The sequence below is a fragment of the Dama dama genome, chromosome 12 (genome assembly GCF_033118175.1).
Source record: "Dama dama isolate Ldn47 chromosome 12, ASM3311817v1, whole genome shotgun sequence".
Classification (NCBI taxonomy): Eukaryota; Metazoa; Chordata; class Mammalia; order Artiodactyla; family Cervidae; genus Dama; species Dama dama.
Window position 1 is genome coordinate 38515068 of NC_083692.1, and position 23251 is coordinate 38538318.

At 38.8% G+C, this 23251-nt stretch overlaps 1 pseudogene; it reads right to left on the bottom strand.

Moving 5' to 3' along the window:
• Positions 1-1326: 1326 nt before the first annotated feature.
• On the bottom strand, positions 1327-1856 carry LOC133067201 (ADP-ribosylation factor-like protein 1; annotated as a pseudogene).
• Positions 1857-23251: the final 21395 nt, after the last annotated feature.

Consider the following 23251-nt stretch of genomic DNA (forward strand, 5'->3'; position numbering starts at 1 on the left):
GACCTAAGAAAACATTGGTATGATTTATGTCAGGAATGTTTTGCCTATGTTCTCTTCAAGGAGTTTTATGGTGTCATGCCTTATATTTAAGTCTTTAACCCATGTTGACTATATTTTTCTGTAGAGTGTGAAGGTATACTCAAATTTCATTCATTTACAGTGGCTGTCCAACCTTCCCAACACCACTTGCTACACTGTCTTTTCCCCATTGTGTATTCTTGCCTCCTTTGTTAAAGATTAATTGATGATAGATATGTGGGTTTATTTCTGGGTTCTCTCTTCTGTTGCATTAATCCATGTGTATGTTTTTGTGCCAATACCACACTGTTTTGATTACAGTAGGTTTGGAGTATTGTCTGAAGTCTGAGAGGGTTATGCCTCCTGCCTTATTCTTTTGCTTCAGAATTGCTTTGGCAATTGTGGGTCTTTTATGGGTCCATTTAAATTTTAGGATTATTTGTTCTATTTCTAGTTCTATGAAAAATATCATGGGCGATTTGATAGGGATCACATTATATCTGTAGATTACTTTGGGTAGTATGTTCATTTTAACAATATTCTTTCAATCCAAAAGCATGGGGTATTTTTCCATTTCTTTGAATCATCTTCAGTTTCCTTTATTAATAGTTTATACTTCTCAGCATATAAGTCTTTCTCTCCTTGCTCAGGTTGATTCCTAGGTTTTTTTTTCTGATGCAGTTTTAAAGAGATTGTTTTTCTACTTTCCCTTTCTGGTATTTCATTGCTAACATAAATATGACCAATTTCTATATGTTAATCTTATATCTTACTACCCTGCTGAATTCACTTCTCAGTGCTAGTAGTTTTTGTGTGTAGTCTTTGGTATCTTCTATATATAGTATCATGTCATTTTGCAAATAGTATAATTTTATCTCTTCCCTTACAATTTGGATAGCTTATACTTTTCTTGTATGACTGCTGTGACTAGGACTTCTAGTCCTATATTGAATATAGTACTAGTGCTATATTGAATAGGCATGGTGAGAGTGAGCATCATTGTCTTGTTCCAAATTTTAGGGGGGAAGCATTCAGCTTAAAAGCTGAATTTCACCATTGAGTATTATGTAGGCTGTGACTTTGTCATAAACAGCTTATATTCTGTTGAGCTCTGTTTCCTCTATACTGACTTTGGTAAGAGTTTTTTAAAAACTTATTTTTAATATTTATCACAAATGTTGCAGCCAGTTTGGTATATGCCAACAATCATGCAGTTTTAACAGTTAGGAATATGAAAAACACTTAACGATTTCCAAAGGGACATATATGTGATATAGTCTTCTTTTCAGAGAAGCATAAGTGACTGAATCACTGTCTGCTTTTTAGTGTTTCACCTCACCATTCCATTGCCTCATCAGAGCAAGTGCCTTTGGTTAATGAAGTTTTAAATATTTGCTATTTTCAGTCCTTCAAGACAGGTAGCTCAAGTGAATTTGCCATCTCTGAGGGAGTCACGTCCTGTTCCATTGTCCTGCTTATTTGTAAACTCCCTAAAATGGCTCTTCTCAGCTCTTCTTCCTCCAACTTGGCAACTAACTCTGACTTCGAAATACCAATTTGGTCTTGGTCACCACAATTTATTACATAAATGACTGCATCTGTGTTTGAATAATAACATCAATTGTCTGCCCTCCCAAATCCCAGACTTGGAATTTAAGGTTTTTGTATGTTACCATCTCAATATTGAATCCAATGGTAGGAATAGTAACAATGACTTCTCCAACCTGTAATCGGTACAAAATTATGGTTTTTCCTGCTCTATTTAATTCCAAAATTAACCTTCTCATTTCCTAGGTTCCAAACAAACTGGAGAAAATGCTTGAGAAAATGTCACCCATGATGAACCACCTGTCCACCCTCATCAACCAAAGCCAGTTCGGCTCCCGGGCAGTTTTCTTGAAAACTTGCTTAGCCTGAAATTTCTGCATTGCATTCCTGGCAGTGCTTGGAGCAAGGGGCCGTGGCGACTGCACGCCAGGAAACTGGTAAGAGTTTAATTTTATCAAATGCTTTTTCTGCATCTATTGAGATTATTATGTGTTTTTTGGTTTTTGTTGATGTGACGTATCACATTGTTTGATTTGCATATGTTAAACCATCCTTGTGATCCTGGGATGACTCCAGCTTGGTTGTGGTGTATGATCTATGTGTTGCTGAATTCAGCTTGATAATATTTTGCTGAGAATTTTTGTACCTGTATTTGTCCAAGATATTGACCTATAATTTTCTGATAGTGTCTTTGTCTGATTTTGGTATCAGAGTGATGGTGGCTTCATATTGATAGAATGCCTTTGGGAGTGTTCCCTCCTCTTGTATCTTTTGAGAGAGTTTAAGAAGGAGTGGTACACGTTCTTCTTTGTGTGTTAGGTAGAATTCCCCAGCAAAGCCATGTGGTCCTGGACTTTTGTTTGCAGGGAGGTTTTTGTTTTTGTTTTTTTAATATAGATTTATTACAGAATTTTTATTACAGATTCTACTTATTGGTCTGTTCAAATTGTCTCTCTTCTTAATTGAGTTTTGGTGGGCTGTGTTTCTAGAAAGTTGCCCAAAGCTGCCCATTTCTTCTAGATTGCTCAATTTGTTGGCAATGATAATACTCTCAGATGGTCTTTTTTTAAATTTCTGCAGTATCTGCTGTTATTTTCCTCTTTTCTTCCCCTTATTTTGTTTATTTAAGTTCTCTCTCTTTTCTTGGTAAGCTGGGCCAGAGGTTTGTCAATTTTGTTTACCTTTTCAAAGAATCAACTTTAAGTTTTATTGATTTTTTTCTATTTTTTAATCTCTATTTTATTTTCCCTTTCATCTTCATTATATCTTTTGGATAACTTTAGGTTTTATTTGTTCTTATTTTTCTAATACTTCCATTGGAGGGTTTTATATTCAAGTATTTTTACACTCTCAAGATGTTAAAGATCAAAATACTCAGAGATGATAAAAAATTTGATTTTAAATGATGGAAAATTTCCAGCATTATCTTGCATCCAGTTAATACACAGGGGGAAAAAGGGACTTCCCTAATGGCTCAGGGATAAAGAACCTGCCTGTCAATTCAGGAGACTCAGGTTTGATCACTGAGTTGAGAAGATCCCCTGGAGAAGGAAGTGGCAACCCACTCCGGTATTCTTGCCTGGGAAATCCCATGGACAGAGGAGCCTGGCTGGCTGCAGTCTATGGGATCGCAAAAGTCAGACACAACTTAGCAACTAACAACAACAATGAAAGACCATTGTACATGTCAATAATACCAAACAGAAAAGCAACTTGGATATTAAGTACTGTACTAGCCATTATATCACACTGCCTTTTTAGGCCACCTTCAGATATCACATACATTAAATTATATGCTTTAACTTTCCACCTAGCTCTTCTCATCAAAAGAGAATGGATGTAAGTCTGGTCTAGATCAATAATGATATTCTCCAAAACCACTCTCTAAAGCTACTTCTTGTCTGAATGTTTTTCTTGGGGTCTGGTAAACCATCTTATCCTTAAACTGTGATAGGGCAATTTAATTGGTTTCCTGGTGGAGCATACAGGGATAACTGAAAGACACTGATATTTACAGTGTCAAGTTAAACTAGCATCAATCTCACAAAGCATATTGGAAGAATAAGCTACCTAGCCATACAAGATTTTACTGAAGTTTTGTGCTGTAAAGAGTCTATCAACAAAGGCAATTTTTGAGAGGATGGGGTACTTAGATTGTTATTTCATTTTCTGAAAAAGTATTTTGAAATAACATCTTTGCTATGGCTACAGGATTTATTGAGTACAGGAGGTACAGCTCGTAACTGGTTACTAGTCTGACACTGATGTGATTCAAATAGAAGTGATGTCAGATGTAATGTCTTACCCTTTCCTGTGGTATTTAAAGAATTAAAATGGCTTGTTAAACCTTTAAGTAAATGAGGGCAGAACCAGCAGTGTTCACTGTATGGTTGATTCTATATGACTTGAGCAGGCTGGATACTTTGCTTAGTTTCATCTTCATGTGATCTGAATTAGCTGGGTGACCAGACATCATCTCTTCTAACATACTCATTTTAAAGAATGGGAAAGCAACACTGAGGTTAACTTGTTGAAGTAACCTACCTCTCTTTAAAGAGCTGAACCTCAGATTAAGTTTTCATGATTTCTAACCCATTTCCCTACACTGGATAAAATTGCCCCCAGCTCCACTTTTAGCCACATCTTTTATGGGTTGAATTGTGTCCCCTCAAAAAATGTTTTGCATTCCTAACCCCCTGTACCTATGAATGTGACCTTATTTGGGAACAGAGTCATTGCAGATGTAATTGCTTAAGACAAGGTCATACTATTAATATAGGGTGGGTCCTTAACTATGTGACTGGGGTCCTTATAAGAAGGAGAGTTGGACACAAACACAGAGGGAAGAGAGCCACATGAAGACAGAGTCAGAGGTTAGAATTACACTGCCACAAGCCAAGGCACACTTGAGGCTCTCAGGAGCATCCTCCCATAGACGCTGTAGAAAGATGTGGCCCTGCCAACTCCTTGGTGTCAGTCTTCTAAAGTGGGAAAACAGTTCATTTCTGTTGCTTTAAATGTGTGGTGCTTTGTTACAGCAGCCCTGGGAAATTAATACAACATGTAAAAATTAATTCTGTGGCCTTGTGTGAAGGTGCCATGTTTATGCCATAGCCAATAGCCAGATTTCAGCACTCTAGGCAGCAGGTGATTTGTAATTAGTATTGGGTTTAATTGATTGAACCAGAAGGTCTGATGCTTTCATAAACTGCACCTCTGAAATCTTCATGGTAGAAAGAGTTAGCCTTTCAATAACTTTAACACATACTTTTAAATGCTTATATAATTAATTTTATTGGACATTCTATTTATAGTGGCTAAAATGTGGACCCAGTTTGGTGGGTATACATATTGGCTCAATGTTTGAAAAGGTCTGATTACTCTAGATTGCCTAATAGCTGTGTATTTCACCATTTTTCACACTCTGAGAGCTGCCAACAAGGAAGTAGCTCTTCTATATAATTGTCACAACTCTTGTCAGAGTTGTCTCTACTTCTGTTTTAATAGCAATACTAATTATTATAAAGGGTGTACCTATGTATGATTGACTAGGTGGACTTCATTGTAGTGAAGTGCACTGCAGTTTACTCAGTTTATCTAATAAATGGCTCCAGAGCTTTTGTGTTCAGAATAGAGTGGGGAATAGCATTGACATTGCCTTCCCTATATGACTTAACATGAACAGTGAGTTCATCACTGGAATAATTTCTGTTTAATTACAGTGGTGAAAAATGTTATGAGCATGAGCACAAGCTGGGATGGGGAGTTACATATAACCTGAATTGGCTGGAGGAGAAAATCAGTCAGAAAGGCATCTGAGGAATTGATACAAACTCTGTTTCTGACAAGAGAGTTGGAAGCTCTCAGCACTCACCCCATCCATCTGTAAATCCTGTGAGTGCTCCTTCGGTCTGGATCTTTAATCCAGTTTTTTCATTGCCAGTATTGCTAATACTGTGATGGCTATTGCAATACCATCACCTTAGCACCTGGACTATTTTAATATGATCCTGTTTCTTGCTTCCATCCTTACCTTCTTATACTCTGTTCTTATCACAGCGGCCAGACTCATTCTTTAAAACTATGCCTCAGACCATGTCTGTCCTCTCTCCAATAGCTCCCATGATTTCCCAAACTGGAATAAAGTCCAGGACCCTTACAGTGGTTGATGGTTGATAAACCACCCTTCTGACCTCATCTCCAGTGCCCTCCACCTCCCTCCCTCTGACTCCTTCCCTCTGTTCCAGCTGCACTGGCCACCCTGCTGTATTCATGATATCCGCTGAGAGGTTTCACTTTGGCTGTTGATTGTTGCTTTATGTCCTTTTTTTCTTATTTGGAATGCTCTTACCAAGACAGCTGATCAGCTCACTTATGCATTTCATGTCTCTGTCAGTTGTGACCTTTTTAGACGGTCTTTCCTGGCCATTCGGTAAAAAAATGACAACTCCCTGGTTTCCCTGTCATTCCCTGCCCATCTCACTTTGTCTTAGTTCCTGCCCCGCCTATAGAATTTAGCACCATTGAAAACCTTTCACTTTGTTGCATGGGGTAGGCTGGGGGTGTTGGAATGACCTGGACCAGCAGTTGTATTCATACAATGTGGATAGGAGCTTCTCTTGTTGAAGGAGTTGAAAGGCCACTGTTAAGGGAGAGCTCTGAGCAGGGGGCAGATGGCAAAGGAAAAGGAGAGGTAGGCAGGACCAGATCCTGGGGGCCGCTGAGGGCACATTAGAATGAGGGTCCCAAGCCCGAGGGAAACATGTAGCCACTGACAGTTTTCAATGGGGGAGTGATGATGCATGTACATACTAAGACCCCTGATGATTGTGGGTAGAGAATGATTGGGAAATAACAAGTTTGGAGCAGTTCATTCCAGTGATCTGGATGGCGGGGGGCGGGGGTGACATGTTCTAGATCATTAGGTTTACCTGAAGAGAGGGATGGTGGACAAGGTTGGGGACACTGGGGAGACTATCGAGACTTCTCCTGAAGGAACAAGGGTGTAGGGGGGTGGCTCTTGCTCAGCCTGGAATCTTGAGATAGAGTAGGTTTATGAGAATTGAAGCTAGGGGCTGGAAGAGCAGACCATGGATTCTGTTTTAGATACACGGTCTTTATACTACAATTCTTCTCACAGCCAGACCCATTTATCTAATGCCCTTGTTAACATTTCTACTCACATACTTACAAGGCAGCTCAAAGCTTAGCATGTAGCCTGGATATGGTGTTTGAATTTGTGGAAAAGATCTTCCAAGGAGAGGTGTGAGAAGTCATCACATGGGAGCCTGGACTGACCCCTGAGATGTTCTAACTTATAACAGAAATCAGATGGAAAAGAAAAATTCCCATAAGATGGCCCCTTTCTCCTTGGAGATTCACTCTGATCAATTTTTGACAGATGAAGAAACAGATGCTGAGAACAGGGAGGCAACTCGCCTGCTCTCCTGGGTAGTTGGGCAGTGAGATTAAGCAGTCTTTCTGGATTTGGGTAGAGTAGGAGTAAATAAGTCAAAATAAGAGGTTTTTGGACTTTTAGCAGAGTGTTTACGTCATATTACCACTTGGACAAGAGTCTTATATATGTTCCTACCTTCTTCCATGTGAAATCTATGCCCACCCCATTTAGAAATACCTAGGAAAGGTCCTTCCATTATTTTTTTTTTTTTTCAGAAACCTCCCCTCTGTATCCTTGTCACACTAAAAATTTACTACGTGGTACAAGGTGGTTTTAATTTTTGAATTCATTCTCTTTTTCTCCCCTCCTGTCTCCTGTCTTTCTCTCTCTCTCCCTCTTTCTTTCATTTTCTCCTTGGATTGGGATCTGCAGCTTTTAACACTGTCAGTATGCAATACATTGTTGATTGACATACATCTAAATAGAATATGCAGAATGCAACAGAAGTGCATTTTTAAAAAGTTTAATCCTAGAGACGTTTCAGTGTGTTCTAAGGGGAGCTGTAATTCTCTGTGATCTGGACAGAGAATAGATTCAGATCATTAGCATTCTCTCCTCACGGTAGGGGGGAAGTTTTGCAGTCAATTGTACTCATCAGGGCTCCCGTAGACACTTGCGAACAAGGCTTGCTGAGCCCTTGCTTGGAAGTTACTGCTACCAGCTTGATAAGGGAGGCAGGGACTAGTTAAGACAAACTGCGAACCATGAATGTGGATTCTATAGGGGACCCACCAGATCAATGTTAGTAGAGCCCCTAAATCTGCTCAAAAGAACCTGTTATCTCACCTCTTTAGAGTTATCACAGAATTTTAAGTTAGTGCTTCAATGCCCTTTACAAAGAGTTTAAGTCCTTTGCTTTTCCCCATGAACATTTTCGTCAAAATGTACTTGAGCTCCAATTGCTTGGTGAAAAATAGGTCACTGCTAGTCATGTTTAGCATTCTTCTTTCTTCCCCTTTGGGATAGAATCTGCCTTCAGACTATTTTTCACACAGAATAAGGATTAGTGCCTCTTTATCAATGTTGTCCATATCCCCCCTCAGTGTACTTTATTATCACTGCTAGAAGGTGCTTCTCTAAGACTGAGTTGTAGAGCTGTTAAAAAAAAAAAAAGTCAAGCTCCCCAAAGCCAGGGAAAATTGAAATGTCACTCTTTACAAGGAGTTTTAGGAGGGAGACTAAGCGTTTACTTCAGTACAGACCATCCATTCTAGGGCCCAGTTTAGAAACTTTCAAAATCAATTTTAAATCTTTTCTTTACAGCTTTCACATCCCTTCAATATCATCCTTTTTTTTTTTTTTTTTATGAGATTGCCTTGGCGAGGCAGCCCAGGCCAGGCCGGGGCGGGGTGGGCTGGAGGGGGTGGGCCAGAGGGACGCCGGTGGTCGATCTGTCGTCCAGGCCGGTCACTCCTGTGCCCGCAGCTCTGCACACCGGCCCGGCTGCCCCCGCCTGCTGCCTGCCTGCCCCAGATGCGCTGAGCCTGCCTGCTGTTTGGCAGACATTTCCCTTTGTTTGTGCTCCTTGCGCTGCTCTAATAACCCTCCTCAAGGCCAAATTAGATTTATATGGAAGGAGAAGGCAGCTAGAGGCTTCAGAATGACTATGCTAATTAGAAACCAAAATATAAACAGCAACTCCACATGGATGTATTAAATAGGCCAGCATTCTCCACAGCAAATCAAATTAAGAGAAATCCCATTATCTCGCTCAGGGCTTCTGCATTTTTTTCCTGACTGCCTGTTTTCCTGTTTGAACAGGACAAGGGCATGAATATATTTCATTCTGGGTCTGGTTCTAAACTACGGTCTCTTTCTCCCTCAGCCCAAACTACAATGATTCCAAGTCATTATTCACAATTACAGCAAACTCATTTTTTTAAAATCCACTGTAAGTTTATATATCACCCTCTAAAGATTTTAGGCTTTGATGCAGCCTCAAACATTTCATTTATTTTCACCAGCTTGCCTTCAGTGTTAACTAGTTACCACAAAGTATTCTAAACAGACTTCTGGAAAGCCCCATGGATCCTATGAGAATTTATGATTATCTGTTACAGGAAATGAATATTCCATCCCTTAATTTCTAACCTTGTGCAGTCAGACTGATGCTACAAAGGAATGTAAAACAAAAATAACCTGTCTCCTCCTTTAAAATGAACCAGTACTAGTTGTCAGGAAGTTTTTAGGAGCTCAGTATTACAGGTGGCAAAGCAGGTAGGAAAAGTAGTCACTTTTGCAGTTAAAAGTTGCTGAGCTAGTGATGGAGGCGGCATTGGAAATGAGAGGTTTTCTCAGAGGCTGGGGAAAGAGAAGGCAGGTCTCCATTAGCCACTGGAAAAACTATTTATGTACAAGTGAAAGTGAAAATCGCTCAGTCGTGTCTGACTCTCTGTCACCCCGTGGACTTAGTCCATGGAATTCTCCAGGCCAGAATACTGGAGTGGGTAGCCTTTCCCTTCTCCAGGAGATCTTCCCAATCCAGGGATCGAACCCAGGTCTCCCACATTGCAGGCTGATTCTTTATCAGCTGAGCCACAAGGGAAGGCAGGTACACCAAACCTTGCATAGGGTGGAGAATCATGGCTCTTGTCTTTCAACTTTTAAAAAATTGTATTTATTTTTAATTGAAGGATAATTGCTTTACAGTATTGTGTTGGTTTCTACCAAATAGCAACATGATCTTTCAACTTTTTATGAAAATAAAATTTTCACTACTTATAGCACTATATGACGAGTCCTCTAATGATACAAGAGTGAGCAAGCTGGAAGTCCCTGAGGCAGGGGTAGGATGCTGCAGGAAGATAAACCCCAAGAAAACCAGCAGGGGACTGAGAGACTGGAGCTTCAAGGCAGCCAGGACAGCAGAGGTGCTCCTTCAGCTGAGTTCCTGTAGGAGAAATCATGAAAGTACGTTTTCCACCCTACTTCTGGGCCAAGTTCATCATGGTCTTATCAACTCCTTTCCTGCTCAGTGTGAGAACTCCAATTCCTTTTTCTTTCTTTTGAAGAGAAGTCACACCCCAATTTTTGCAAGTCAGAAGCAAACCAATCTATTGTAACCAGAAAGGAATCAGAGAATTGTGGTTAAAGAAAGTAGTGGGGAGGGCAAGCACCTTGGCAGAAGATGAGAATTCTGGTCCTCAGGATTAAGTAATGATGGCCATCCCTTCACAACAGCACATATAGACCACTCTTTTCTGTTTTACTTGATGATCCCTTTCTCAGGACTGTTTCTTCTTATATAAATATTAAGCCTACTGCTTCTTCTGGGGAAAGCTAAGAAGAGTGAATAGAAGGAATTTCAGGTTACATCATGTGTTTCTCTAGGCATGAATACTGTAGTGAGTTGCCTTTACCTTTTCCAGGGGATTTTCCTGACCCATGGATTGAACCCAGGTCTCATGCATTGCAGGCAGATTCTTTGCCATCTGAGCTAGATTCACATTACTTAGGGAAAATAAGCTTCTCTGAGAGCAACTCATTTACCTGTCATCTGCCATTCCAGTGAAGTGCTTAGCATTAATTTTCTTTTGTGGTTTTTGTGACAAAGACTCTCTCCTCTTTCAAAATTTAGTCAGGCTCCCCTGAGCCTTCCTTTAGACTAACTCTTGGCCTTGGTTTTACCATTTGGGGCCTTCTTAGCCTAGTTGTAGCAAGAATCCTGCTAAGTCAGTTTAGGGATAATCCTTTTACTCTGGATGTCTGATCATCCTTGTACCTAATCTAGCTCCTCATCCCCTAGGATCTCCCAGATGACAATTGATCACCTGGCCTGCCTTCAGCAAAAATCCTATTAATTCAGTTTAGCAAGAATTACCCCTTCTTGGTAATTTTCCATCCATCTCCCACCACCTCCCATAGCCATAAATCCTCAGTTATCTTTACAATATTCTGAGTTGTGTTTCATCTCTCTTCCCCCATGGTAATAGTCTTCACATCTATTGCAAAAATCCTGAGTAATGTCTTCTTTACTGTTTTAAGTATAAGAATAATTTTTCTAATTCTTGGCAAGAATAGTTGTCCTTTTATGATAAAAACAGTTGAATAAATGAAACATCTGTTTGACATCTTGCTTAAACCAATTTCTGTGTGTTTGTGTGTACATTATATAAATGTACATATACCTACATACATATGTATATCAACATGATATACATATGTATATCAATCAGAAGATTCCTGAAAGAATGTCAAAGAAGTAATTTTAAATATCTTTTATTACATATTACTACTTTTGGGGTAAAACTCTAAATTGTTAGCAAGTGTACAAAATCTTCTTGATTAGCCCTTTTCCTCCAAGCCTCTTACTCTCCACCCAGTTGGAACAGTGTTCCTCTATTTCAACTTTGTGGGCTTCCCTGGTGGCTCAATAGTAAAGAATCTGCCTGCAATGCAGGAGACAGGGCTTTGATCTCTGGGTCAGGAAGATCCCCTGGAGGAAGGCATGGCAACCCACTCTAGTACTCTTGCCTAGAGAATCCCATGTACAGAAGAGCCTGGCAGGCTACAGTCCATAGGGTCGCAAAGAGTCAGACTTCATGACTGAAGCAACTTAGCACACACACATGCGCTCCAACTTTAGTCTAAATATCCAAGGCATGCAAACAGGCCATATGAAAAAAAATAACTCTAGGTATGTGTCACCCAACATGGGAACCATTAGGCAAAAATGACTATTAAGTTTAAATTAAATAAAGTTAAAATTGCCTCAGTCACAGTAGCCACATTTCCAGTGTTCAGTTTGCAACTATGACTAGTGGCTACCATATTTGTTAGCACAGATGGAGAGGATTTCCATTATCTATCTTTGTTAGAAAATTCTATAGGATAGTGCTGATCTTTATAATTCAGGCATGCAGGAGCAAAAAGTGTAGACAGCTCTCATAGCTGGGCTTACAAGAGCATACAGTGTGGAGAGTATTTCATACCAACTTACACTCATTTACTAAAATTTAAGGCTTGTTGTGGCACATTCTGTGAATCCTTTCTTGGTTCTCCCAGCACAAATTAATCAACATTTGTTTCTGTTGCTTATAATGTGTTTGGTTTCCTGGCTATATCAGAAACCTAAGAAGCAGAATCTGTTTCTAAGTCTATAGGAATAAGCAGATAGAGGGAAGAGTCTTGTCTCTGTAGCATGAGTTTAGCAAAATACTGGTGACTTTGGGAAAGCTGAATCTTTGGAGAAGGTCCAAATCCTTGGCTCTTTCACAGGTGTCATAGATACTGACAAATTACATATCTCTATATTTACAGATACTGAAATTGAGGTTTAGGAGTTAAAAATACCTGCCTTAGTGTTGTTGTGAGCATTGGTTTAATAAATCACTTAGCACTGTGCATGGCATATAAGTACTTAATATTGGGTATCATTTAATCTAAATTTTGCATCCTTATTTTTTTTTAAATTATTCAGATATTGGGGAGGAAGCCACAGTAATATTTTATTTAAAATACTTTTTAAAGAATCATTTTTGATGTTCAAACCAAGATAAGAGTTAGTGATGGGAAAAGGGTGATTTGTTTCTAGCTTGAACTTAAATCAAGCTTTGTTTTAAGACTTGTATCCAAGTTGGACACAAAGGGTGATACTTCATGGTCAGAAAGACTTGTGTTAAAAAAAAAATTCAAGAGAGATAGATCAAAATTATACTTTAAACAATAGAAAGGAGGCAATAGTAATATCCTTAATATATTAGACACAGAGTCATTGAATAAAGTCTCAGTGATGCAATAGATGTTCCTTCTTTCAATTTTACCAGTTTGCAAAATTCATGAGGTTAATAAGTATTAAAAATCTCATTACTGTACCATATCAGATAGGGATTTAGCTCGAGGGTGTAATAAACTAGTACTATTGTTGAAACTCCATCAAAAAGCAGGACTGCACTTACCAGCATTATAAAAACCTCTATATCTCTCTGCATACAACTTTATCTAACAAAAAATATTACATATGGGGTTTCTGAAAACTCACAATTCAAATCCTGAAACTCATTGACTTCACATATAAAGTTATAGCATGTGGCTATTAAGAGTTTGAAAGAGATTCACTGTCAGCAAAGTGCTATTGGTCTAGTTGTAGATATGCTGGGAATTTACATCAATAGCCATATTTTGCTTTTTTTTTTTTTAAATCTGTTATAACTTTGCTAAAGCAATACTTGTTCCAAGTATTTTGCACAGTGCAACTGTTACCCCCCACTTCCTGTAGAGATTATACATCAGTATTGATAGGGTTTAATAGCTGCCTACTCCTTCTCTGGAAGAACTGAGGAAGTTTCAGTAGCATTTACTTATATTGACTCTATTAACTTCATGTTCTATTCTTCCTCTGGCTCAACCTGGGAGCCTCCATCACCCTCAGTTAGCTATCAGCTACACTATTGTCCTTCTTAAATGTCACTTTGTTTTAATATTCAATGAATAACTTAAGATAAATTACCCTAGAGATGGATGTGAGGGGCCCTACTTGTAAGATACAAATTGGGGGAAGATCCTACATAAAAATATAAGCTATGTTGATAGTATAATGAACTATTTGTTCATCTTCCCTTAAGTTATTCCAAGTACAGCAGGCAGGGAAGGTATGTTTGCAAGATATAATGCTGTGCTACCCATGATTTTTTACTCCTAAAGCACTCATAAGTTTCAGGGAGCAGCTCTGTTTCCACCTGTGATCTCAAATTGGTTAGGCTCTTATCCCAGGTGATAAATTATAGTTTTGCTAAAGCACTTAAATATCTATTTCCTCAGATTGATATAAGTATGGGGAAAGAAGCGCAGGGAACATGAATCAGTTTTGGCAAATGAACTTTGTTGCTGTTTAGTCTCTGAGTCGTGTCCAACTCTGTGACCACATGAACTGCAACACACCAGGCTTCCCTGTTCATCATCATCTACCAGAGCTTGCTCAAACTCATGTCCACCGAGTCAGTGATGCCATCCAACCATCTTGTCCTCTGTCGTTACCTTCTCCTCCTGCCTTCAATCTTTCCCAGCATCAGGGTCTTTTCTAATGAGTTGGTTTTTCACATTAGGAGGCAAAAGTATTGTAGCTTCAGCATCAGTCAATACAATGAATATTCAGGACTGATTTCCTTTAGGATTGACTGGTTTGATCTCCTTGCAGTCCAAGAGACTCTCAAGAGTCTTCTCCAGCACCACAGTTCAAAAGCATCAGTTCTTCAGTGCTCAGCCTTCTTTATGGTCCAACTCTCACATGCATACATGACTACTGGAAAAAACATAGCTTTGACTAGATGGGCCTTTGTCGGCAAGTGTAATGTCTCTCCTGTTTAATATGCTGTCTAGGTTGGTTATAGCCTTTCTTCCAAGGAGCAAGTGTCTTTTAGTTTCATGGCTGCAGTCACCATCTGCACTGATTTTGTAGCCCAAGAAAAGAAACTCTGTCACTGTTTCTATTGTTTCCCCATCTATTTGTCATGAAATGATGGGGCCAGATGCCATGATCTTAGTTTTTTTTGAATGTTGAGTTTTAAGCCAACTTTTTCACTCTCCTGTTTCACCTTCATCAAGAGGCTTTTAGTTCTTCTTCACTTTCTGTCATAAAGGTGGCATCATCTCCATATCTGAGGTTATTGATATTTCTCCCAGAAATCTTGATTCCAGCTTGTACTTCATCCAGCCCAACATTTCTGCGTAATATACTCTGCGCTTAAGTTAAATAAGCAGGGTGACAATATATAGCCTTGATGTACTCCTTTCACAATTTGGAACCAGTCTGTTGTTTCATGTCCGGTTCTAACTGTTGCTTCTTGACCTGCATATAGGTTTCTCAGGAGGCAGGTGGTCTGGTATTCCCATCTCTTCAGAATTTTCAGCAGTTTGTTGTGATCCACACAGTCAAAGTCTATAGCATAGTCAATTAAGCAGAAGTAGATGTTTTTTTCTAGAATTCTCTTGCTTTTCCTATGATCCAACAGATGTTGGCAATTTGATCTCTGGTTCTTCTGCCTTTTCTGAATCCATCTTGAACATCTGGAATTTCTCAGTTCACGTGCTGTTAAAGCCTAACTTGGAGAATTTTGAGCATTACTTTGCTAGCGTGTGAGGTGAGTGCAACCGTGTGATAGTTTGAACATTCTTTGGTGTTGCCTTTCTCAGGGATTGGAAAGAAAACTGACCTTTTCCAATCCATGGCCACTGCTGAGTTTTTCACATTTTCTAACATATTGAGTGCAGTGCTTTAACAGCAACATCTTTTAGGTTTTAAAATAGTTCAGCTGGAATTCCATCACCTCCAATTGCTTTGTTCATAGTAATGCTTCCTAAGGCCTACTTGACTTCTCACTCTAAGATGTCTGGCTCTAGGTGAGCGATCACACCATCATGGCTATCTGGGTCATTATGATCTTTTTTTGTATAGTTCTTCTGTGCATTCTTGCCACCTTTTCTTAATCTCTTCTACTTCTGTTAGATTCTTGCCATTTCTGTCCTATATTGTGCCCATCTTTGCATGAAATGTTCCCTTGGTATCTCTAATTTTCTTGAAGAGATCTCTAGTCTTTCCCTTCTATTGTTTTCCTTTATATTTTTGCATTGATCACTCAGGAAGGCTTTCTTATCTCTCCTTGATATTATTTGGAACTTTGCATTCATATGGATATATCTTCCGTTTTCTCCATTGTCTTTTGCTTCTCTTCTTTTCTCAGCTATTTGTAAGGCCTCCTTAGACAACCATTTTGCCTTTTTGCCTTTCTTATTCTTGGGGATTGTTTTGCCCACTGCCTCCTGTACACTATTACAAACCTCCGTCCATAGTTCTTCAGGCACTTTCTCTATCAGAGCTAATCCCTTTATTTGTCACTTCCACTGTATAATCATAAGAGATTTGATTAAGGTCATACTTGAATGTGTAGTGGTTTTCCCTGCTTTCTTCAATTTAAATCTGAATTTGTCAATAAGGAGTTCATGTTCTGAGCTACAGTCAGCTCCTGGTCTTGTTTTTGCTGACTGTATAGAGCTTCTCCATCTTTGGCTGCAAAGAATATAATCAGTCTGATTTTGGTATTGACCATCTGGTGATGTCCATGTGTAGAGTCATCTCTTGTGTTGTTGGAAGAGGGTGTTTGCTATGACCAGTGCATTCTCTTGGCAAAACTCTGTTAGCCTTTGCCCTGCTTCATTTTATACTCCAAGGCCAAACTTGCCTGTTACTCCAGGTATCTTTTGACTTTCTACTTTTGCATTTCAATCCCCTATGTTGAAAAGGACATCTTTTTTTGGTGTTAGTTCTAGAAGGTCTTGTAGGTCTTCATAGAACTGTTCAATTTCAGCTTCTTTGGCATTGGTGGTTGGGTCATACACTTCGATTACCATGATATTGAATGGTTGTGTTGGGAATGAACAGAGATCATTCTGTCATTTTTGAGATTACACCCAAGTACTGCATTTCGAACTCTTTTGTTGACTGTCAGGGCTACTCCATTCCTTCTAAGGGATTGTTGCCCACCATAGTAGGTATAATAGTCATCTGAATTAAATTTGCCAATTCCAGTCTGTTTTATTAGTTCACTGATTCCTAAAATATCAATGTTCCCTCTTGTCATCTCTGTTTCAGCACTTCTAATTTACCTTGATTCATGGACCTAACATTCCGGGTTCCTTTGCCACATTGTTCTTTACAGCACTGGACTTTACTTTCACCACCAGACACATCCACAACTGGGCATTGTTTCCACTTGGCTTAGGCTCTTCATTCCTTCTGGAGCTATTCCACTCATCTCCAGTTGCATATGGGTACCTACTGACCTGGAGAGTTCATCCTTCAGTGTCATATCTTTTTGCCTTTCCATACTGTTCATGGGTTCTATAGTGGAACATTTCCATTTTTTCTCAGAAAGGGAAGCCTTTCTCAGCAAAGCCTTGGGAGGGATAGACTTTTATTCCTTTCTCATCTTTTCTGCCTAGAAGTCAAATGAGATGCATGGAGGTCATCTTGCTAACACAGGTGTAAAAGCTTGTGGACAAAAATCTGATATTTTAAAGATGAAGAAAAAAAGAGCCTGGGCTCATGACATTGATATTGAGCTTACCTCTAGAGTTCTACACAAGAGAAATAAACCTCCATTTTAAAAGCACCTCTAAGCTGGGTTTTCCTATAGTGGGAAGCATTCCTGGGTGATTCAGTAACTGACAGAAATTAGTGTTCTCACGTGACAAATTATTCTCTGTGGCCAGAAATTTATTTTTAGGGCTGGAGTCTAGTGCTTTCCACTGTGGCTTGCTGTGAGTAGACAGTAAAACTTTGTCTAAACCATCATTTTAGTCAACCTGGGCTGCTGTAATAAATTATCAAAGACTGTGTGGCTTAAATAACAGATTTATTTTCTCTCATTTCTGGAGGCTGGAGTCTAAGAACTGTGTGTCAGTGAGGATGGGCTCTGGTGAAGGCTCTCTTCCTGACATAGGTGGCCACCTTCTTTCTCGTCACATGTCAGAGAGAGAGAGCAAGCTTTGATGCTCCTTTCTCTTTTTTTTTCTTCTTTCTTTTAAGAGCGCAAATACCAACACAAGGGCTGCATTGTCATGACCTCATCTGAACATAATTATCTCTCAAGGTCTCATCTCCAAATACCATCATATGGGAGGTTAGGGCTTCAGTGTGTTTTGGTGGGGCACACTTCAATCCATGGCAATATGCAATCTACACTATCTTTATTTCTAAGCTCTCAGAGGGTCTTGTATTCATGAGGCATTTGTGAAGAAACTTATATATACATTATTTAAATGGTGAGGTTATTCCCTGTGCTGGCTTCATACACTTGTTGGGGCGTCCATGCTAAGAGGGGACCGTACACGCTCACCGGGCTTGCTTTCATCCAGGGCATTGTTGTGCTATGTTGCTTCCTTATGAAAGTTAGTCATCCAGCTTTTCTTCCTGGCCTCTTGCGTTCTTCATTTGGTTCCTTTCTTCATTCTCATTCATCTACCCTGTGGCTAATCACCACCTCTAAGTATATTGAGTATGGATTTCATAGGCCGCAGCAAATGAGAACATGCAACCTTATGTTTTTTTCAGAACTGACCTCATCTTACTGAGTCCTCAGTAGGTCTGAGATAGACATAAAATAGTCTAAACACTTGAAACAAGTCATCATTGTTTCAAGTTGAAACAAAGATAAATCCAGGATTTTACCTTTCTTCTGCTTTTATTTCCTGTGGCTCCTGACTAGGATGACCAGGGCACCGGGAGAAATGAAAAAACTCCTAGTGGTGTTTGGAGATCCTGAACAGATGACCCTGCCTATGCCCTGGCTTGGTCTGCCAGGGTATGCCTCTGCCTTCCATGTCCCTTTTTCTGGACAACCACAGTGGTATTCTTACTGAGCTTCACACACTGACATTTTAATATGTGCATACATTGGTTCACTATCCAAACAATACATAAGGATGTAAAAATAGGAATTTCATGTCTTCTTCCCAAGCTCTAGCCCTACTACCAGGAGGCAATGACTTAATATTAATTCTATAGTTTGCATCATAGCTTTAAAGCTGACAAGAAATAAAAGAATGAGTGTTTAGACAGGATTTATTGTCTCTGCTGGGAAAGATGAAGAATTTACTAAATTTACCCAACCTCTTATCTCTTCTACCAAATCTGTTAATTATGGTTACATAAAAGATTGTAAATGTCAAAGCTTGATTTAAAAATAAATTATAACTAAGTCTTCCATGCTCTGGTTTATAGATTCATCCCACAGATAATGAATGGCATTTATCATATTATGTAAATGTTCTTTTAAAACCAATTATTATGAATGGATTCTTTCAGAAGTAGACAATCTTAGATTATTGAAACATTGCTGCTTTTAGGAGACTTTTCCATGTTTTAAGGTCTAATATAGCCATTAATTTCTTTTTATCTAACTTTCCTGGTTCTGATAACTATTCTCTCTCTCAGACTCAGTGTTGGAACATTGCTAGACCCAGGGAACACTGCATATCCTGTTTTTTGTCTCTACCATACCCATACTCTGAGGAACCTTTAAGTGAAAGTGAAAGTGAAGGTCACTCAGTCATGTCTGACTCTTTGCGACCCCATGGACTATACAGTCCATGGAATTATCCAGGCCAGAATACTGGAGTGGGTAGTCTTTCCCTTCTTCAGGGGAATCTTCCTGACCCAAGGATCGAAGCCATGTCTCCCGCATCGCGGGTGGATTCTTTACCAGCTGAGCCACAAGGGGAACCCAAAGGAACCTTTAATAGAGGGACTACTCATAGAATACCTGATTGTGTGTGTCAGTTTGTTCTTATTAGGACCCTGTTAAGTGTAGTCTCTGTCAATCTGTTACTCCTGTGTAAAGGTACAAATTCAAAATTTTCCCTCAGAACCTTGATGTACTGAATGCAAAATGACACAACAAAAATGATACATTATTGTCACTAAAATAACTGTAGAACTGTTACCTACAAAGGCATTTCTTTATGTAGGATGGTATAATTTAGAAATTCCAATAATGATAAAAGTCTCTGTGTTTAGGTATAACTCATATTGTGTTCAATCTATTCAGTATGTGGGGGATCATTTCTGTCAGTTTGCCTTAAATTATATTTTTAAAGCATTACTCAAAGTAACACATTTAGGAACTTAAAGTTTGACAGAGCTAAAAGACTGAAAAAAAACAAGGATCTCTTTCTCTGCCCTGTACCTCCTACTCCACTGGTGTTCCCTATTTTATCTGGAATTTACCTATGCAGTGATGGTTTCCTTCTATTTCTTTATCAGTTGGGATACTGTATCTTATTATGGATGTTGATTATTTAGTCCAGCTTCCTACCTCTGGCCTTCTCATGAGTTTCTCAACATCATTATCAGTAAAATGAAGACAGCATATGGCTATAAAAATATTGCTCTCTACTGAGCTAGGTAGTATACTACAATTAAGATTCTCTTTTTATACAGTGCTTTTCTATTTATCTATTTTTAAAAAAGTTCAGGTGAGCAGTTGAATACCAACTGATTTTTTTCTAAATGTCAAAATCCAAATCCATTAGCTCCCTTTATTTCTCAGATAACTTCCTCTTGCAGCCTCTGTGCTCTGGCACCAATTGAGATTGAGAATTCTCTGAGTATAACTTATTACTCATCTAGCATTTTCCTTCTCTGCTCTCCAGTGTTTGAGCTTCCATTTTATGAATCATCTATCTTAGTTTTTGCTGTTGTTGTTGTTGTCATTGTTTATAACCTTGATTTGACGGAATCCATCTTCCAGTAGTATCTGAAAAAAGGTATATTTTAGTTCTAGACCTGAAAATGTCTTTTTCAACCTGTATTTCTCTGCCTATACAAACCACCCATCAAGTATGAGGGTAGAACAATATATATATATTTTTTTTTCCTCAGAAATTTAAGGGCATTGTTCTATTGCCTTAAGGCATCTAGTGTTGATGCTGAGAGTTCTGAAGATACTCTGATTCTCATTCCATTTTTTGTAACTTATTCTCCCCTCCAGAAAATTTTAGGATTTTACTCTCTGTTGTTTAGTGATGTTAATTTGTATAGATATTCTGTATTTTATGTGCTTTTAAAGGTTAATTAACTGTGTTCATGTTTTTGTCTTACTGATATTAGAACTAACTTCAGGGAGAGCATATCAATTTTGATGTAAAAAAAAAAAAAAAAGAATCCATGTATACAATCAATACTATAACCAAAAGTAGGGTCTGGTCCACTCAAAAGCCAACAAAGAGACAAGATTGTTGGAAAGGAAAGTTTGCTTTATTTTGGATGCTGGCAACCGGGGTGGCTGGGGGGAGGGTGGACTCTTGTTCAAAGGCTGACTCCTGCCTACTGAAATCAGTGGGCAAGAGATTTTGTAGATGGAGGGAGGGTGATACATGCAGAAATCATACGGTCAGTTCTGACAGTCATCTTGAAATTGGTCATGTGGTGGTCTGATCAGCGTCATCTTGGTTGCTTTAAGTGCTGTTAATCTTCAGTTCTAGGGTCAGTTTGTTCCCATTTCTTGAGACCGGTTCTTGGAATTGTAGCCATTTATGTCATGGCTATGGTCTGGTCATCATGTAGTTAACTTCTTCTACCTAGTGGGAGTCTCAATATCTATAATATTGCTCACAGGATATGGCTCAGAATATTATCTATAGCCCATGTTATTTTCCTTAACAATGAAAAATAACGATCCATTAAGCTCATTCCAAAGATTCAAGTTGGCAAGTGGAAAATCTTCAATGTGGTTAATGATAGAACAAGTTTTAAGCCCAAATCACATTACATTAATATTGTTAACTAGCATGTTATTATTTAGTAGGTCTTAAAATCAATTTGTAAATCTGCTTTTGTTTTATAATTCCATAAGAAGTCTTCCTATATTTGCTAAGTTTCTACAGGTGTAGGACACCAAAATCTCCTTAGGCTTATATTCACTATATTTATTTTCAAGTGTACTGTGACTGAATGTGTCCTCCCCAAATTCATTTATTGAAGACCAATCACCAACTGTGAGAGTATTTGAAGGTGGGGACTTTGGGAGGTGATTAGGTTATAAATGGAATTAGTGCCCCTATAAAAAGATCCCACAGAAGTCTTTGATCCCTTCTGCATGTGAGTGAGGACATAGAGTTTTTACCAGATACCAAATCTGCAACTTCCTTGATCTTGATTTCTCAGCCTCCAAAACCTTGAGAAACAACTACTGTTTTTTAGTAAGCTACTCAGTCTATGGTGTTCTCTTATAGCAGGTGAACTAAGACAGTAAGTTTTATGAAGAGGGAATTTATTCTTAGCTATAATACTTAGGACATTATAATACATACATTCAGCATATAAAATGTTTATATGTACATATTTTCATGTATAAAATGGATGACTGGATGACTAAAACAATGTTTCCCATTGATCGAATCCTCTAAAGTTTGAGAACCACCTTTATTCCTTATACTTCCATAAATGCTTTCTTTAAACTTCTCATATTTTCCCTCCAGATTCAGAGTAGAGAAGAACCTTAAAGATTCACTAACATCTTTGTGTTATTCTAAATCTTCTTCTAGGGATGAGTTTCCTCATTGATCAAATGAGAGGATATAGATGCACATCAGAAGAGATAGGGCCAAGGGTGCAAGAGAAACATGTTCTCAGAGGTTATTTGTATTGGTTATTGAGAAGAGGACAAAAATATCTCAGTACAATGTCCACTGCAGCACCCATGGATGACTTGGCAGTGCATATTGTTTTCTGCACTTGGAGAACATTAGGGCATAGAGGAAATATGCCTACTTTTTTTTTTTCCTACTTAATTAAGAACAAAGCTCTGAGTAAGAATTTGGCTCCCATATAAAAAAGTTAATACAAAGATTGATTCTCTTCAATAGATTTACTTGACTTAATTTCTTATGGCTCTTCTTATTTGTAGATTTAAGAGCTGAGGCAAAAACTTACCTGGTTGCCAGAGAACTCCCGGAGCATAATCAGCTCTCAACATATTGCTTCTGTCAAAGGAAAAGAGACACAAAAAGTGACAAATGCAGATACAAATGCAGTCTGGATGGAACATAGTATGCTTCTCATAAAATGGAAAGGACATCTGCTAGTTGCCTACTTGTATATGCTTCCCTTTACTTCAATGTTTCGAGTACAAGACAGATTGGGGACCTGTGGGAAATGGGGTTCAGGCTATAAGAACCCCTACTGGCTGTCCTATAATACAGTTACTCGCTAAGGTGGATAGAGGCAGGGACGACCCTCTATTTCATCTTTCCATTGTCTGCCGGGGTAGCATGTAATCTATTCCAGGCATCTGCAACTGGAAGCAAAACATGCCAATTATTTTTATTGATCTAAAGCCTTCACAGGTGGGACACCTTGCCAGGGCAGCATATGGAAATTTAGATAAGGAAATGATTGCAGAGGAATGGAAAGGGCTTCGCTATTTGGAAAAGAATGTGTAGGCCTTAAAAAAATGAACAAGCACTTGGTATTCCAGAGCTTAAGATGAGCCAAAGATGAATTATGCGTCGCTGCAATCGAAATTGATTACTAAGCCTTCGATGAGTCACATGCCTTAGGAATTAAGTACTCCAATCTATTATTGTCAGTATCCTGATCGGTCAACCAGGCTGTGAATGGGAATTTGCATTAAATTGATTTGAGTGTTTTTTCTTGAACTAACATCACTCAATCAAGGGACACATTCAGACAGAGCTAGATAAGTCTGACTGAATTTGATTTGGAAAAGCAGG